Source organism: Pinus tabuliformis, chromosome 4_1 (assembly GCF_031772625.1).
Source record: "Pinus tabuliformis cultivar Carrire ecotype Pingquan chromosome 4_1, CPIR1, whole genome shotgun sequence".
NCBI classification, from domain to species: Eukaryota; Viridiplantae; Streptophyta; class Pinopsida; order Pinales; family Pinaceae; genus Pinus; species Pinus tabuliformis.
The window spans coordinates 661,725,367-661,737,687 of record NC_142303.1 but is presented as its reverse complement, the minus strand read 5'-3'; the positions used below and the strand labels follow the sequence as shown (position 1 = coordinate 661,737,687).

Here is a 12,321-nt window from a genome sequence, read left to right as displayed (position 1 = left end):
CTTCACTTCCTCACTGCTCAGAAATTTTCTCCTTGCTCTCTCTTCTCTCTCTCAAATGCTCATGAAAGAATGAATTGATCTTTACCTCTTCTCTTCTCCTTTTATTCTCTAAATGACCTTTTGGGTTACCCTAAGATCTAATGGCTGAGATTCATTTAGATCTAGGGATGAGAATAAATGTGCATTTAATTCTCACTTTCTATATTTTAACTCACCCACTTAGCCTTTTATTTCCATAGTCACTTTTTTCACTTTCTAATTCTTCATTCACTTTAATAAAGTCACCTTTAAATTAGAATGTAACTTTACCACTTATAAAGTCACTTTTTTCACTTTCTAATTCTTCATTCACTTTAATAAAGTCACCTTTAAATTAGAATGTAACTTTACCACTTATAAAGTCACTTTTAAATTAGAATGTAACTTTACCACTTATAAAGTCACTTTTAAATTAAATTGACTTGACCACTTACAAAGTCACTTTAGGAGAAAGTAAAAAATAAATTTGGACACTTTTGCCTAGGCCAAAGATCAAAGCCTTAGGGAACCACTTGTCCTCTGCTACCCAAATTTTAACAATGCTCGAGGTAAGCCTTACCTCTGTTGAAGATGACATCATACCCCTTGTCCTCAAGGACAACTACTGAAACTAGGTTCTTCTTCAGCCCTGGAACATGGAGAACATCTTTGATGTGTAGAGTATTACCTGACTCCCTCGCAAAGTTGACAGTAACAACTCCCTTGGTAGCATACTTGCCATTATCTCCAAGCTCAATATTCACTTGCATATCCTTCTCATCAAGTTGGCTGAAATACTCCATGTTCCTAGTCATATGGAAAGAGGCTCCTAAATCAATATACCACATACTGCTCCCCACTAAGCTTGCCATGCAAGCTATCAATGAGAAATCCTTCTCAACATGAGAGACAAACTCATCTACCTTAGTTGATGCAGCTACATGCTCCTCATTCGACACCTTCCAGTTAGGACACTTAGAAGCATAGTGTCCAAAAACATGGCAATGGAAGCACTCGATCTTGCTTAGATCTTTCTTCTTGCCATTCTTCTGACTATTCTCGCCCTTCCCTTTGCCTTTCTTTCCTTTGGCTTTACCTGCAAAAGAAAAATTCTCCTCCTCCTTCTCAACCTTAGAACCCTTGCCACTACTACTATAAGTCTCAACTAATCTGAGCCTTAGCTCCTCCTGAGTGAAGTCACTCCATAGGCGTTCCCAATCCGGCAGCTACACTCATCCAGTAATACTTTGAAGTTTGAACAAAGGTATGCCAATCTTTGGTAAACCCATTCAGAGCCACATGCACTAGCTCTGTGTCCACAGGTTTTTATCCAACAACTGCTAGCTCATCACAGACTTCCTAAACTCTGATGAGATACACAGTTACACTCTCACTCTTTTGCATCTTGATTGTCCTCAACTTCTCTTTGAGAACCATCTTTCGGTTCTCGGAGGAATTCTGGTAGAGCTAGACTAAGGCATCCCACTTTCCTTAGTTGTATCTTTGGCTTCAACAAGTAGGACTACATGATCCCGAAGTCCATCCAAGATAATCCTCTTGGTCTTGGGCATCTTCCTTTGGAAAAGAATCATCTCGTCTAGATCTAAAGGTGTTGCAATACCTTTCTCAGCGAATTCCTTCAGCCCAAACTCGTCCAACAAGAACAATATCCGGACCTTCCAAACACCAAAATTTGAAGCGCCATCCAGACTATCATGCTCTCACAATCCTAATCCTGTGTGAGTTCATCGTCAGGACAAGTTGAAGCAACAGATCCAGCTTAGCAAGTTAAATAGTCTGAGCAGAGCCTCCAACGGCTAACTCTCCACTCTTGTCAAGGCCTTCTATTGGTAATCCTGTGGAAATTTGTTGAAGAATCTTCAGTGCCCCATGATGCAGGTGTCCCATGCGCCTGTGCCAAAGTTCACCAACATCTACACAACCTGCCTTGCTACTCAAGGTTGCATCTGTTTCTACCTACAACTTGTGGAGGTTCTTCACCCTCACACCTATTTGCTTCACTGCTCCTGAAGCTAAATGCTTGAAGAAATTTCAACCCCCACTTCGGTTATCAGTTTTCCTTATCACTCCATGCATTTAGTTTTAAATCCAAGCATGATAAAAATTCTAAAATCTGGAAATGACAATAATTTTCTGAAAACACAAATTTAGAGATTTCACAACTGCCAAAATTGTAGAAATAAAACACGGCAAAAAAAAGCCACACATAGAAAATAACACATTGATTTTTGGTCAATGTGACCTTGGAAAAACCCCCTACAACTCTTGCGGAAAACCAGTTCGAGAGCTCTTCTTTATTTCTGAAAATGTTTTTACAGGGAAACTGAAATACACGATAAAAATTCCAGCAACCACAAACTCCAACTTATCTCAATTTCCGTTCCTGAACTCCACCTTGAAAATCGTGCCAATCAGCAAACAGCCAAAATAGAAATTTTTACAACAATAAAACAATATTAAATGTTGTACGGCCAACCTCGAAAAATGTGCCCAAAACTTGTTGTCGCTCTTCCTCGATTTTTGTGCCTTTCTTCTGCTGTACGGTTTTTCCTTGGGATGCGTGCCAATAAATGCTACTACCCAGATTTGTTGATGTCTTCTTGTTTCTTTCCTTCACTTCCTCACTGCTCAGAAATTTTCTCCTTGCTCTCTCTTCTCCCTCTCAAATGCTCATGAAAGAATGAATTGATCTTTACCTCTTCTCTTCTCCTTTTATTCTCTAAATGACCTTTTGGGTTACCCTAAGATCTAATGGCTGAGATTCATTTAGATCTAGGGATGAGAATAAATGTGCATTTAATTCTCACTTTCTATTTTTTAACTCACCCACTTAGCCTTTTATTTCCATAGTCACTTTTTTCACTTTCTAATTCTTCATTCACTTTAATAAAGTCACCTTTGAATTAGAATGTAACTTTACCACTTATAAAGTCATTTTTTTCACTTTCTAATTCTTCATTCACTTTAATAAAGTCACCTTTAAATTAGAATGTAACTTTACCACTTATAAAGTCACTTTTAAATTAGAATGTAACTTTACCACTTATAAAGTCACTTTTAAATTAAATTGACTTGACCACTTACAAAGTCACTTTAGGAGAAAGTAAAAAATAAATTTGGACACTTTTCCCTAGGCCAAAGATCAAAGCCTTAGGGAACCACTTGTCCTCTGCTACCCAAATTTTAACAATGCTCGAGGTAAGTCTTACCTCTGTTGAAGATGACATCATACCCCTTGTCCTCAAGGACAACTACTGAAACTAGGTTCTTCTTCAGCCCTGGAACATGGAGAACATCTTTGATGTGTAGAGTATTACCTGACTCCCTCGCAAAGTTGACAGTAACAACTCCCTTGGTAGCATACTTGCCATTATCTCCAAGCTCAATATTCACCTGCATATCCTTCTCATCAAGTTGGCTGAAATACTCCATGTTCCCAGTCATATGGAAAGAGGCTCCTAAATCAATATACCACATACTGCTCCCCACTAAGCTTGCCATGCAAGCTATCAATGAGAAATCCTTCTCAACATGAGAGACAAACTCATCTACCTTAGTTGATGCAGCTACATGCTCCTCATTCGACACCTTCCAGTTAGGACACTTAGAAGCATAGTGTCCAAAAACATGGCAACAGAAGCACTCGATCTTGCTTAGATCCTTCTTCTTGCCATTCTTCTGACTATTCTCGCCCTTCCCTTTGCCTTTCTTTCCTTTGGCTTTACCTGCAAAAGAAAGATTCTCCTCCTCCTTCTCAACCTTAGAACCCTTGCCACTACTACTATAAGTCTCAACTAATCTGAGCCTTAGCTCCTCCTGAGTGAAGTCACTCCATAGGCGTTCCCAATCCGGCAGCTACACTCATCCAGTAATACTTTGAAGTTTGAACAAAGGTATGCCAATCTTTGGTAAACCCATTCAGAGCCACATGCACTAGCTCTGTGTCCAAAGGTTTTCATCCAACAACTGCTAGCTCATCACAGACTTCCTAAACTCTGATGAGATACACAGTTACACTCTCACTCTTTTGCATCTTGATTGTCCTCAACTTCTCTTTGAGAACCATATTTCGGTTCTCGGAGGAATTCTGGTAGAGTTAGACTAAGGCATCCCACTTTCCTTAGTTGTATCTTTGGCTTCAACAAGTAGGACTACATGATCCCGAAGTCCATCCAAGATCATCCTCTTGGTCTTGGGCATCTTCCTTTGGAAAAGAATCATCTCGTCTAGATCTAAAGGTGTTGCAATATCTTTCTCAGCGAATTCCTTCAGCCCAAACTCGTCCAACAAGAACAATATCCGGACCTTCCAAACACCAAAATTTGAAGCGCCATCCAGACTATCATGCTCTCACAATCCTAATCCTGTGTGAGTTGTCATCTTTCAACCTTGAAGACTATGTGCTAATTGATTTTTGTTCATACCTCTGATACCATGTAGATTTTCCTCAAAATTATGATCTGCTAATATGAACAATCTGATAAATTAATTAATATATACATATATATTTCACAGACTCAAAATTTCTATACCGAATAACAACAGAATAGAATAGAAATAAAAGACACAATTTCACACAATAAACAAGACAATTTTTCTAGGGAACCCAACTGGGAAAACCCTCGCTTCAAAATTTTATTGAGGAAAATTGAGCAATAGATCTCATACAAATACAAGTTTGTTTCAATCTGAAAATACAATGATTCTCTTGCCTGTCCTAGGCCTGAAACCCTAGCTTGATCCCTGATCTGCTTCCTGCTTGTATGCGCTCTATAGGCTCTGATTTCCTTGCGCAATTCCTTAGGAAGTAGCCTCATATTTCCTAGCGCAACCCGAGCTCCTATTAAATAGGGAATTTCCCTATTTCTATGCGCACTCTAAGAGGAAATTTCTCTCCACAATAACTCGAACAAGAAAAGTCCTTGGAACCTTTCTTCACAAGCTCACACAAAAAATTGTGATCCAGTTGTGTGCCTTCGATCTCCTTATAAGCTCTTCGATTAGGCTATTGTTAGTGAGTTTCTAAATTAGGAAGTCGAACTGGAGCTTTTCTTCTTAACAAAAGTCAACACAACTAGTTAAATGGATCCTTCTAAAATTTAGGAGGTTAACTCCACTTGTTCCTTCAGTTCCTAATTTAACTCACACTAGAGGACAAATAACTAGATCCTCCACAAATTCGCACTAGTCAAACTCCTTGAAGTCGTCCACATCGCTGGAACTCGTGCATGATTAAGAAGATCAGAAAATTGATTCCTTGAATTAAGGCACAAATCAAGGAATCCATTCGTACGCTACTTTTCAAAAGCCTTTGCGACCTTCTCACTAATGAAGTTGTTCGTAGCTCCCGAGTATACCAAGGTTGCAAACTTCTTTCCAAGTATAGTCACTTGAATGAAACTCTGGTGGAAATACTAAGTGGGGGGTGAATCAATATTTCACTTTTTCTTACAATTTAGTATCAAAAGCATTAACCAATAACATCACATCAAAAGAACACAAGATATATATAAACAATTTATTTATATTAGAAGGGAAGCTACAACTCATGGATTTACCAGCTACAATTGGAAGGGCTACAACCCCAGGTTTACCAGCTCCCACTAGAAGGAAGCGACAACCTCCTGAAGGAAGCTACAACTTCCTTCCCTAGCACCACCTTACCACCCTATAGAATAAAAATAAAACAAAAACCTCTTAGGCTCCCTTACCAAGGACAATGACCCAAATACAATAACAATGAAATCACTACTATTTTATTCTTCCGGTCTCCTCCGATATATATACTGTTTTAACTTTGACTTCAAGTACAAGTCCTCAAGAATATACATACCTCCAATAGCTCAGACTTAGTTCTATATCAAACTTGGTTTGTCTCAACATCGACTTCAGATTTGCCTCAGATTTACCTGTGTCACAAGTTTGAATTGGCTTCAGGGGAGCAACTCAAATTAGCCTCAGATTAGGAGTTTGGATCAAAGATGACTTGGATATGCTACCTTAGCTCAAGTCTCCTCAACTGCAAAACTTCGGACTGCCTCAATTCTCCTCAACTACAGAACTTTGGACTGCCTCAAATCTCCTCAAATACAGAACTTCGGACTGCCTCAGATCTCCTCAAATACAGAACTTCGGATTGCTTCAAGAAGCTAACTCAGATTTGCTTTTAGAAATTTTGGACCAACCTCAGAAGGTCTTAGATCTGCCTTATAAAGTGCCTCAAAAGGAGAGCCGCATTAGGCCTCAGGCAAGCTGAAAATTTGTTGCCACAAAGAGGCCAAGAAGAGCCTCAAAACAGTGCAATAATTCTCAAAATTTTCCTTCACAAAAGCTTCTCAAACAATTACGTTCCAAATGATTAACAGAGAAATACCACTTTAATTTTTGGCCTCCTCCAAAGATTTCCGACGAAGCTCAAGCCCTGGCCTATTCCTCAGATATCTTGTTTTCAGACGCACCGAATTAATTCTCTAGGAATGCCAATGATTACCATATTTATACATGTTTGGAGGGGGGCCTATATTGGGGCCAACCTGAGCAAAATAAAGATTTTTATTTCGAAAAGCCACGTCTATTTTGGCTCTCCCCTGACAGAGGAAAGCTGACCTAAATAAAGTGGATTTGACAAATTAAAAAATAATTTTGTCTTCCATAATATCTTCATTCAAGGTTAACTTGGACATATGGAACTAGGACAATTCAACTCACAATTTTGACTTTCTTCTAGGGCAGCAATAAAATATTAAGGTCATGATTTTGTGGGATATTAAGGAATTTACAGGGTAAGTTTATCAAATAGAACACCAAAGGACACCGCTCACAAACAGATCACGGATCAATACACCAGTATTCTTGACGTGGTAAAAACCCTAAAAGAGGGAAACAGTCCACGGCCTGAGCCAACGCGGCCACTTCAAGCAATTTATTAATGTAAAAGAAAGAAAATTTAAATAAGCTTCTCTCATGAACAGTCACCTAACAAATGACCCTCCATGCCCTTTAAATCAATGTTTTACAACTCCGACTCCGACTCCGACTCGGCCGAGGATCGACTCCGACTCCGACTCCGACTCAGTAATGACTCGGCCGACTCGATTTCAATGACTCGGTCGTTGTAAAAAATACATTAAATATTTATTTTTTTTATAAAAAAACATAATTTTAAATATTTTAAACATAATTTTAAAGATTTTCATTCATGTTTCCAAACACACAGCATTATAATATAGATGGAAGACAACATATGATCAAAGTAGGCTCATGAACCAATCCATTATATCAAAATGGTACCCAATGGCAATACATAGTCAACTGTCATACATGATCAAAGACTCAAAACAAAATATAAATAACCAAGGATTAAACATAGTCAACTGTCATACAAGGATTAAACCGACTCTTAGTCTGATCTAAACACCTTCAAAAATTCCTCAAAGACTCTTCCAAATTCTGCTAATAGCTCTGTCCCCTAGATGCCTCTATAAGTACTCAAGGTAGGCTTCAGATCATCCCCAAGAACTTGCATTAGAATCACTTGAAGTCCTGCTTAAGAAGTCTTCAAGATCTGCACCAACAAGCTTTCAAGTCTGCTCAAGAGATCTTCTAAGGGCTATCCCAGTAATGGCTTCCAAGGCACTTCAATACTGCTTTAGATGTTATCTTCAGAGCCCTTCAAAATCTGCTCCAAGGTGCTTGCATGTCTACAAAATGCTGCTTCAGAATCTTTTCAAGGGCTGCTCTAAAGACATCAAGGGAGTGCTGCAAAATGCCTCCTAGGTCTGCTCAAATTGTCTCAAAGGGCTGCTTAAAACTGTTTCAAAAGACTGTCCATGTCAAGAAGAGATGCTCCACAGATCTGCTGATGTTCTATATTGGACCAAACTATTTTCAACAGATCTGAGCTTCAATGGTTCAAAGAAAATGTCCTCCACAGTGCAAAACTTTGTCACCACGGACCTGATTTTAAATGCTTCCACAAGTCCAAAAAATCCCACTACAAATCCAAGCTACAACAGGTTTAAATTCTTTCACAGATCCACTAATTCGTTTTACAAGCAGAAGACACCATAGTTCTGAAAAAGTGTGAGATTTGTGGGCCCAAACAGTACTCAGGTTCTGTCCTACGTTTCCAAATTATGCTTGTGACACAAGTCTCAGGTTTGCACAGTATATCGATCAAATCCCAATCACAGAATCTTCACCAAAATTCATCCTTTTTTAACTCTTTGCTCTTTTCTGCAATTCACCTCTTCTTAACCAATTTTTTCTGTACTCTCTTGACTGAAAATTTCAGAGCTAAAATGGACAAGTTCAGTTGGGTATATATACTTGTTTGAGTCTATGAAGAGACATGTCTATTTGGAGGATCCAACATGCCTTAGTGAGCCTATTCAACTTGGCTGGCAGCCTTTTTCAATTTTTAACATACACATATTTCAAAAAGTAAAATCTCTGCAATGACACACAGTTAGGAGATAAATGAATACTCATTGGAAAGGGCATGACTTCCTATATAAGTTGGTGTAAAAAGAATTTCAAGGTTTTGTCTCAATGGTCATAAGTATAATATTATTCATGATTTATGCTGCCCAGCCGTCTTTCATTGACTCGGCCTGGTCAATACGGACTCGGCCTGGTTGATCGAGTCAACTATGACTCGGCCTGGTCATTGGATGACTAGGCCGAGTCATAGTTGACTCGGTCAACCGAGCCGGTTTGCTGGCCTGGTCGCAAATTTTTTTAATGGCTCGGTATGACCCGGCCGTTTCCGAGTTGACTCGGCCTGGTTGTAAAACAATGCTTTAAATAGAGATCATGGACCAATCGACTGTTAAGCCATGGATCAAGTGTCAGTAATACCAAGGAGAGAATGAATCGTCGGATCACTTCATGTCTAGAACATATCGTGACCATCAGATTGTAAGTTACAAAAAGTACATACTAAAGAAACACACTTTACCTAACTATACACTAGACCAAGTTATACTTAATTATTTCCTATGTGTCGGAATATCCTAACAGAGCCCTACTTATATACTAGACAGGTGCCTCTTCATGGAAAGTCATGTCCCATTTAGACATGCCTCTTCAACCTAATTACTAATTAACTAATCATTATTTATAATTATTATCATTTACATTACTTCCTATATATTTTATTCATAACATAATCTCATAATATATGGGGCACTTGAAGATGAAATGCTTCTCTATCTCGGTCTCATGAAGATCGCAAAGTTGGTAGATCATGTTCCCCTAAACGATGTGGTGGTTGATTTCCACTCAAAGACAATGAGAACCAACCCAAAACTATTCAAGGGGAATCCTAAGAGGATGCTTCCAATGCCTAAGCATGTAATGGGACCAAACAATAAGACCATCTCATAGCTCCAAAAAATGCTCTACATAGAATCCCATCTTGGGACCTAGCCCACCCAAAGGATCAACCCATGTAACCTAAATAAACTATTGAATGGCATCCTCTCCGATGATCATATTCAATTCTTGCTTATTCAACAAGAGTAGACCAAGGGCTCATGCTTAAATAGGAAGCAAGCTTTCCTAGGAAAGCAAACTTAAAAAATGCAATCCCCCTTTTCCAGTGGCACCACTCCTGCTTAAATAGGAGTTCACATTCCTACTTACCAGTCATCTAAACTTGGCAACTTCTTTTTATAACTCCAAACTCTCTTTTATTCTTGTATTCCAAAAGGACCGCCAATACAGATCTCTTTGTGCCCTGCTAGGCGAGGTTTGTTGGCCAGGTGTATCACTATTGGCTTCTGAATTTCACCGTAAAATCAACAAGCACAAGTCCACATGGTACACTCTCCTAGTTCACTGGTGAACTTAATTCTTTGCTTCAATTAGTTGCCCTGCTTTGTGCATGAATGGGTGCATGGAAGATAGCCATGATCCACTCTTGTTCTCCATGGGAGTGTTTCTACTTTCAGAAGAAAAATGCTTTTTTTTTTCTTGAAGACAACTTTTTATGCTGTACATAGATGACACACTGTGACCTGTGATTTTCCCAAGTCAATTGTTATTCTGAATTGACATTTCCTGCTATCAAAGTTACAATGTTCGAGACTTCTCTCCTTTTCTTTTTCCTTTTCCATTGGTTTGCGAGGTTCAAAAGTTGCCTGCAGTAAGGCAGGGCATTCTTCTCCCTCTCTAAACCAAAAAGGACACATCATCTGTTATCATCCACCCTAATAAAACAACCTTCTCAGCTGTCCTTCCCCTACTCCAAAATCCTGAAGAGATGAAATAGCACCACCAATATTAAAGACCAATAGAAGCATTAAAGGGTATCAGCAGTAGAATCATTCTACTTCCCACTGAACATCAAAATGATCATTCTACGTTCCACTATTTTATCATTCTGCTTTCCACTTAAGTCGGGATTATACTTTCCATTGTTTGATCGTTCTGCTTCTGACAAAATGATAACCATTCTGTTTTGTTCCCTGAAGGAATTTTACTTTCCATTATTTGATCATTTTGCTTCAAATGGAATGAAAACCATTATGCTACTTTCTGTTTAATCATTCCACTTTCTTCCCTAAAGCTTCACACTCATTTCGGGTGTGATGTCAACTATTCTCAATTCTGTCATTAACATCATTCATTCTGCTTCCTTCATAAAATGGAATGCCTCATCAGCATTCCATTTTCTTCTCAAAATGGAATAGAACTTGGCCCACTTTCGAAAATTTCTGTGAAGGGCACCAATCATTCCACGTTACTCATAAAGATGAAATGACACTTCCACGAATTTTTCAATCTTTCAAAGTTTGACAATTCCAATGATATGTATAATAACAAAGGGCATAAAAGGCATTTTACTTTCCATTATTTGATCATTTTTGCTTGAAATGGGATGAAAACCATTATGCTACTTTCTGTTTAATCATTTCACTTTCTTCCCTAAAGCTTCACACTCATTTCGGGTCTGATGTCAACTATTCTGTCACTAACATCATTCATTCTGCTTCCTTCATAAAATGGAATGCCTCATCACCATTCCATTTTCTTCTCAAAATGGAATAGAACTTGGCCCACTTTCGAAAATTTCTGTGAAGGGCCCCAACCATTCCACTTTACTCATAAAGATGAAATTTTCACGAATTTTTCAATCTTCCAAAGTTTGACAATTCCAATGATATGTCTAATAACAAAGGGTATAAAAGACAGAGGAGTACAAGAGACTAGCAAGTGTAAAAGCTACGGTATCCTCTCTTCATCTCAGCACCAACAGTCATCAGTTTCTGGCATCTTTCTTATACTTGAACCTTGTTTTACATCTTCTCTTAGCTAGACAGTTAGTTCTTTGTATTTTCCTGCTTTCAGTAGTGATCTGGTAGTTGCTTTTGTGCTCCAACATTGTACCCACACTGAATGTACTCTTTTAGTCCAAATGACCGACTTTTGTGGTTATTTGTTGGCCATAGACAAAATTATATTATATTATGGTTTTTGTATACAAACATTGAAATAAAAGTTGCGCATACAAAATTCTTGGTGTTGAGCGTCTGCACTAAGAAGTTGACTATTCTTTGCATTTAATATGGTATTTGGCTGTTTAAATTTGTGCACTTGGTATTAAAGCGGCAGTGGAAAGCCACACCACAGCATATACACAATTATGAGATCAACGAATGAATAATGCAACGAATATGGCAAGAAACAAAACTGCCAAGCCTCGAACAAATTGATACAATATGACTACAAAATTGAATCTTGTTACCAGAAGTTAAAAACATTTCAAGTGGATTCATTGAAAATTAAATTCAGATCCTGACTGAACTTTTCAACATACAGATTCTAATTGAATTGTATTTGGGCATTTCGTCACTGCACACATTAGAGTTTCTCCATTTTCTGAACTTTAGTATGAATGTATTCGCATCATCTAGTAGTCCAAGGCCTTAAAATTCCTTTGGTTTCTAAATATTCTTTTAAAAAAATCGCAAAGCCTTTGGAGCTCTTGTTCTTGTTGATACTACATGACATAAAGTATCATACACAAGATAATGATGTTTCAAAAATAAACATGGGAAATTCAGTTATGCAAGAATGCATACGTGCTACAGCAAAAGTTAGTGAGCATATTATCAAGGAATGCGAAAAGAAATGATTCATCTATCCAAGCTTACAAAATGGTCTTATGTCAGAAAGAATATTGTTGCAAGAAGGAAGAAATTAGGAGTCTAAGACACTGAGAAATTCCTCCAGGCCAATAGTGTTATCATTATAATAATAGAGCAAGCCTCAAAAGCA

The 12,321-nt window shown here is 38.2% G+C and overlaps 1 protein-coding gene across 1 annotated transcript in view; it reads right to left on the bottom strand.

The window, feature by feature from the left end:
* LOC149177845 (ENTH/VHS family protein) overlaps positions 1-12,321 on the bottom strand; it is a 142,337-nt gene that overhangs the window by 70,146 nt on the left and 59,870 nt on the right. The gene's annotated exons all lie outside the window — the stretch shown is intronic.